Genomic DNA, 7,101 nt, shown 5'->3' with positions numbered 1-7,101 from the left:
AATACAGATATGATTACCCCGTGACATCTGAAATAGCATTCAACCGCCTCCCAAATGAATCCACTGTTTGCACATATCTAGACGCTCGTGAACAAGGCCCAAATATTGCAGATGAAGTTACTTTGGCGCATGTTTGCTGTCTTTTAAATAAAGACTGCTGGCACCAAACAAGGCCAAACATGAGCGACAGACTTAATATTGTAATAAAACAAAACGTAATCAGAATATGCCGATGTGTTCACTTCAGTGTGAGGTACTATACGCTGTATTTATACTATGGAGTAAACTATCCCAGTATCCGGCAAATGCCGCCACAACTCCGAGGGCATAGTGACAAAATCCTGAATAACATTTGCACGTAATTGCAGCTTAATTTTGTCTGACAGGCCAAGTCTCCGCCTTAAGCTCAAACGTTTTTTATGGTTTGTTGTCATGACAGCCCATTTTTATTGCAACAAACAACTTGTTCTGGTCACACTGTAATTGCTGGATATTCTGTTATTCAATCTATTGCAGCAAATACGCTGAAATAAAAAAAAAATAGTTTTTAAATTAATTATTGAATTTTATCACAAATTGATAAAGAATAGAAGAAATGGCAATGTCCCCTTGGGAAACGAAGGAGTCCATTGACTGTCAATATGAACATTTAGAGGATCAAATGCTCTGTTTAGTACGTTTTCTTCCACTTGTTTTTCACCTCGTGTGTTTGAGACATATCCCGACAACACTGACCTAGTAATGAACAACACAAATCAGTTACAGACAAGTAGATGTGAGCGTATAGGTTGCAATTGTGCTAAAACATGCTTTTCTTAAATTACAGATTCTGAATGAAATCAAGAAAAATGACGATTTCCCCAATATCAGCCGTTTCACTCTCTGCAGAGTCCTGCATAAACCTCAAGCCCAGGAGTGTTCTAGTCATGGACAATGCCTCATATCACTCCGTAAAACTACACTCCCTGGCAACCACCAGCACATAGAAGCTGGGGATTCACCAGTGGCTCAGCAACAACGGGATTGCATCGGACCTGTCCATGCTGAAAGTGGAGCTCCTGAACTTTGTCAGCAAAGCGAAGGCTGCAAGGAACGCGCTGGAAAAGTATGGCTTTGATACGATAGCAGAGCACCACGGCCACAGCGCCCTTCATTTGCCTCCCTATCACTGTGAACTTAATAGAATTGAGTTGGTATGAAGCCAGGCAAAAGGAGACGTTGCGAGCGAGAACCAATCGTTCAAGATTGCGGAAGTGGAGAAGCTGATTCTCAGTGCTCTGCAAAATGTGAGACCCGAGAACTGGAAAAGCTATGTGAAACACGCCATTGGTGTTGAAGAACAGATGTGGGAAGCAGACGGCCTCGTTGACACTGTCCTCGACAGTACTGTAATCGAAAGAAATGGGGACTATGACACTGATGCATGTTATGAAGATGAAGAGATGGGTTGTGAAACACTTGAATGGTAGGCATGCTTGCGTTTCCAATCCCCTATGATGCAGTGTGGCACCAGTAGCAGACTCAGCATGTAGCAGCATTATCCAGAACCGGCTGGTGCGTCTCTTGCTCACTCAAGAAGCCAATCAAGGAGCAAGTTTGGGATCTGGCGACATCCACGCCTGGCTGGTGCGTCTCTTTTTCCTCAAGAACCGAATCAAGCGGCAGGTTCAAGATCAGGCGGCATTATCCACGACTGGCTGGTGCGTCTCTTCCTGACTCAAGAACCGAATCAAGCGGCAGGTTCAAGATCAGGCGGCATTATCGATTACTGACTGGTGCGTGTCTTGCCCACTCAAGAACCGAATCAAGCAGCAGGTTCAGGATCAGGCTCCATTATCGACGACTTACTGGTGCGTGTCTTGCTCACTGAAGAATCGAATCAAGCGGCAAATGCAGGATCAGGCGGAATTATCGACGACCTACTGTTGCGTCTCTCGCTCACTTAAGAACCGAATCAAGTGGCAGGTTCAGGACCAGGCGGCATTATCGACGACTGACTGGTACGCCTCTTGCTCACTCAAGAACCGAGTCAAGCGGCAGGTTCAGGATCAGGCTCCATTATCGACGACTGACTGGTGCGTGTCTTGCTCACTCAAGAATCGAATCAAGCGGCAAATGCAGGATCAGGCGGCATTACTGACGACTGACTGGTGCGACTCTTGCTCGCTCAAGAACCGAATCAAGCGGCAGGTTCAGGATCAGGCTCCATTATCGACGACTGACTGTTGCGTCTCTCGCTCACTTAAGAACTGAGTCAAGCGGCAGGTTCACGATCAGGCTCCATTATCGACGACTGACTGTTGCGTCTCTCGCTCACTTAAGGACTGAGTCAAGCGGCAGGTTCAGGACCAGGTGGCATTATCGACGACTGACTGGTACGTCTCTTGCTCACTCAAGAACCGAGCCAAGCGGCAGGTTCAGTATCAGGCTCCATTATCGACGACTTACTGGTGCGTGTCTTGCCCACTGAAGAATCGAATCAAGCGGCAAATGCAGGATCAGGCGGCATTATCGACGACCTACTGTTGCGTCTCTCGCTCACTTAAGAACCGAATCAAGTGGCAGGTTCAAGACCAGGCGGCATTATCGACGACTGACTGGTACGTCTCTTGCTCACTCAAGAACCGAGTCAAGTGGCAGGTTCAGTATCAGGCTCCATTATCGACGACTGCCCAGGCAGCACAAAATTTTGGCCCGACACTGGCCAATGCCTGATTTTTGCTCGGCACCTGCCTGGCCAGCCCGGCCACTGGAAAGCAGCTGGCCAAAGGTCCCCAAAAGATCACTATTAAGTCCCCGGCCACAGAGTCTTAGTTTTTCCATTGGCAACCAATCACCAAATTATGTTCGGGAAGGGCTTGGCCACCAAGTCTTTGTTTCCTCCCTGGTCACCGGCCTCAAAAAGGTGACCAGCACTCATCCGGCCAATGTTCACCAGCATGAACTTGGTCAATGAAGACAAAAATGTGCCCGGTAGAAGGCGGAGTACTGATCACTCTTTTCATCCCCGGCCACCAGTCCTAAAAACATCCTCAGCACCTGTCCGGTCAATGTTGACTGGCAGCAACCTGGTCAACGAAGACAAAAAAGTGTCCGGTAGAAGCCTGGGACTCACTACTGTTTTCATCCCCGGCCACCAGTCCTAAAAACATCCTCAGCACCTGTCCGGTCAATGTTGACTGGCAGCAACCTGGTCAACGAAGACAAAAAAGTGTCCGGTAGAAGCCTGGGACTCACTACTCTTTTCATCCCCGGCCACCAGTCCTAAAAACATCCTCAGCATCTGCCTGGTCAATGTTGACTGGCAGCAACCTGGTCAACGAAGACAAAAAAGTGTCCGGTAGAGGCCTGGGACTCACTACTCTTTTCATCCCCGGCCACCAGTCCTAAAAATGTCCTCAGCACCTTTCCGGCCAATGTTGACCGGCAGCAACATGGTCAACGTAGACAAAAAAGTGTTCAGTAGAACCCTGGCTACTGAGCACACTTTTTATCCCCGGCCACCAGTCCTAAAAACATCCTCAGCACATGTCCGACCAGTGTTGACTGGCAGTAACTTATTCAATGATGAAAAAAAACTGCCTGGTAGAAGACTGCATGGGTACTGACCGCTCCTTTTATCCCAGGCCACCAATCCCAAAGATGGTCACCCTATTTGGCTTGTTTCAAATTGGTCAACAAAAGAAAAAAAGTGTCCCATAGAACATGGGTATGCGGAGTGCTGCTTTTATTCAGGACCACCAATCCTCTCTGGCATTACATTGCCCAGCAGAGACAAAAGTATACAAGCCACGGGCTTGGTAAGCAATGACTTCCGCTTGTTCTGCAAATATTAAGTCTGGTCACATGTAGGTGGCTACATGTTTGCCCTGGCCAGGTAAGACTGGGAGAAGGGATTAACACTTGAGGAATCCAGGCCGTGGCGCATTCCATACTATAAAATTGGCTCAGAAAACTTCATTTGGACAAAAATTATATTTTGTTATTTGAACACAAATTATATGTACAAAATGCGAAAACATTAAAAAATGACTGTGCCTTTAACAGAGCAGTGAATTCTGGACTTGTTGTACACAACAAAAATGAACCAGAATATGAAAAAAAGCTTTCTTTGGCATTCTTTTGCCAATTACAAAATTCTTCGTAACAACAGCTTTTCTTTAGTCACAGATTTCTGGCCAAGATAAAACCAGAAAACCTGAAAACAAACACAGAATAAGCACATATATTTCATAACCAAAACCTGGCTGGCAGTATTGCTACATCAAATATAACAGAAAAGTTCTATCACTTAAAAACCAAATTATATAAGCGACAGTCAAAAAATATTGGGTGAAATCACGGTCAGAAGTCGGGTCTCTCTCCACCTGAGGAAACCTCAAGGTGACTGGTAGCAGTAAGGACGTTGTCAAATGGCTACAAAAGAAGCACATTGGGCTAATGGCAGCGCGTGCAGAGCAAAAAACAAACAAACAAAAAAAAAAAGCTCGCCTAACTAAGCCATGGTTAAAAATATTGGGTGAAAAAATGGAGGAAAACACATATCCGACTCTTCGCGACAACGAAAGAACTTTATCGAACGAATCACACTTCCCGCCGTGGTAGGCCGACGTTGTCACATTCACGAGACCTCCACTCGTCGTCGAAAACACGCCGCTGGCTTTTTGAGGGGAACGAACGGCACAATCGTACTATACACAGTGCGACGGCTTTGTCCCAATCACGATATCTCTACACGTCGTCGAAAACGCACCGCTTGCTTCTTCCACGGCACGATCGAGCACCAGTTGCACAATCCTGCGCACCTTCCTTCAACTACGTCCGACAGGCGTAGCGTAGTCTCGCTTTGCCCAGCTCGAACACTCACCGCGACGCCGCGCAGTTGACGATGCGATGCAGTTCTCACAAACGCTCTCCCGTGCACAAAAAACATAAAACAATCACATGCCGATGCCTCGGTTGATTTGTGGGCGTCTAACTTCGTTGAATGTCTCACGTGTACACAGATTTCCACTGACCCGTCACATAAAGTTACGTAACTTTGGCTACGGAGGCCAAATAAAACGAGATGCGGTGCTTCTTCTTGGCTCCGTAAGGTCCAGAAACATACACCGATCTATCTTAGGTCCGGTCCAAGGTTAATTGTCCGGTTTTCAACATACCTTTCCAATTTTCCAACGAGAAAAACTAAAAAAAAAAAAAAAGGCGCGCTGCTCATCCCTGCTCACCGAGCAAACATACAGATGAAGCAGGTGAACCGGAAGTGATCTCGTCCCAGCAAGTTCCGCCAGTTCCGCCATTACTTGTTTATGCATACCAATGCATACCTTCCTTGGAATACCCTGTACACCGACTGCGTAGGGTGAACACGAAAACTGGCGACTCTCTTGCATAAAAGAGGAGTGACGGGTGCTTTAATTAAAGGCCGGCGTTGGGTCGACCCGGTCGACGTAACGCTAAACGTTGCGTCGACCCAAAACGTCATATCCGGTTTTTTACAACGCATGGGTCGCAAAGCTTTTACATACTATATTGCTAATAAACTATTTTAATGTCAATATATTATTAACTCATTAAAAACCCATTAGTTTTTTCAACAAAACGATATTGTTACTCTGATGTCATATCCGGCTTTAGATTAATTTAAAATACAAATGGGTCGATTGTGCTATATACTTGCACTTGTTTGAAATTTGTTTTAATTATTATTTATTAAGTTAGTAAGGCGAACCCATGCCATCAATGACCAGGACCAAAAATCGCTGCCACCTCGCGCTCCGGTTCAAGAGTACGCACATATGTTTACAAATGGCGGCGCTATGGCAAGTCAGCTGTCGGCACTATTCGGTTATTTAGAGAATTTCATGTAGTTCTTTACAAATTAATGTATCAGGGAGCCCATGTATGCATCTTGATAATATAGCCAAGCCTGCATAACCTTCGCGATCCTAACTATCGCTGCTCACCAGAGCAGCGCTGACCCCAGCGCGTCCTCCCCGCTCGCCGAAAACCGCTGAGCCACAAGCATGCAGGATCACGCTGGACGCTCACGCGATGCCAGAAAATCACTGAAGGTGGAAGCCTCGCCGGCCTCGCGCCGAAAGCAATGTGTTCCCCATGCCTGCGAGCGAGCTGAGAAACACAAGTACGAGAATATTGTCTTGAGCAGCGTTTACACTGCACGAGAGCGCTTGCACACAGGCCACCTCGGAGTGTAGAGTTTTTCGTTGCTTTGGCCTCTCCCTCCGTCGTCCTTGCATATCTCGCGACGATAACAATGTCTTGCCTAAGCGTACCAGTGGTACGATCTCGGGAAGAACAGACCACTTTATCGAAGCCCAGTTGCACGAGCATCCCAGCGGTTTCTGGGAAGAGGCAGGGGGACATTCCTCTGCCTCCTCATCCCAGAAATATATATGCACTACATTAATAAGAGTGAGTACAGAGTTACTTCTCTTGTGTTCCCCTTGTCCTTTTTTTTTTCTTTTGTGTGTTGTGTTTTTTAATGGGAGAATGTGCAAGTGTGAAATGCTTGGCATTGATTTTCCGAAGCAAATGTAGATGTGATGGATGCCTCGGGAAGAACTAAGGATTAATTTGAACCACTTCACTTCGGTTTTCTTTTCACATGCCTGAAAGACCTCTATTACACAGTAAGTAAAGCTACTGGTAGACTAAGCTGCACATTTTGCCTCTTTAGTTACCTATCTGATGATGCTGGCCTTGAAGGTGCACTTATATAAGCATTGGCAATATTTTCATCTGTGTTGTACCCTGGAACCCAGCATGCTTACACTGAGCTTAGAAAAAAAAAAAAAAATATGGGAGGGCAGCTATTATACTCCTAGCAACAAAGTAATCAGCCTTACTGAGAGCAACATGGTTGTTTATTTCTTTATTCTGTATTACAGTTGGAAAGTATTAGTATTACAGTTGGAAAAGTAAAAGTTTGAAAAAAAAAGCAAAGAAAATACTTCTCTTACCTGCACCAGAAAACTTGAAATGCAAATTTGCAGGAATAATTTTTTCGAGGCACCAAACAGATGATAACCACTGGGGGACCAGTCAGGCAATACGCATGCACGACCAAATGTCCGACTG

Source organism: Ixodes scapularis, unplaced genomic scaffold, assembly GCF_016920785.2.
Source record: "Ixodes scapularis isolate PalLabHiFi unplaced genomic scaffold, ASM1692078v2 PGA_scaffold5__190_contigs__length_132052651, whole genome shotgun sequence".
NCBI lineage: Eukaryota > Metazoa > Arthropoda > Arachnida > Ixodida > Ixodidae > Ixodes > Ixodes scapularis.
The sequence above is the reverse complement of the archived record's forward strand: the minus strand, read 5'-3'. Positions refer to the sequence as shown.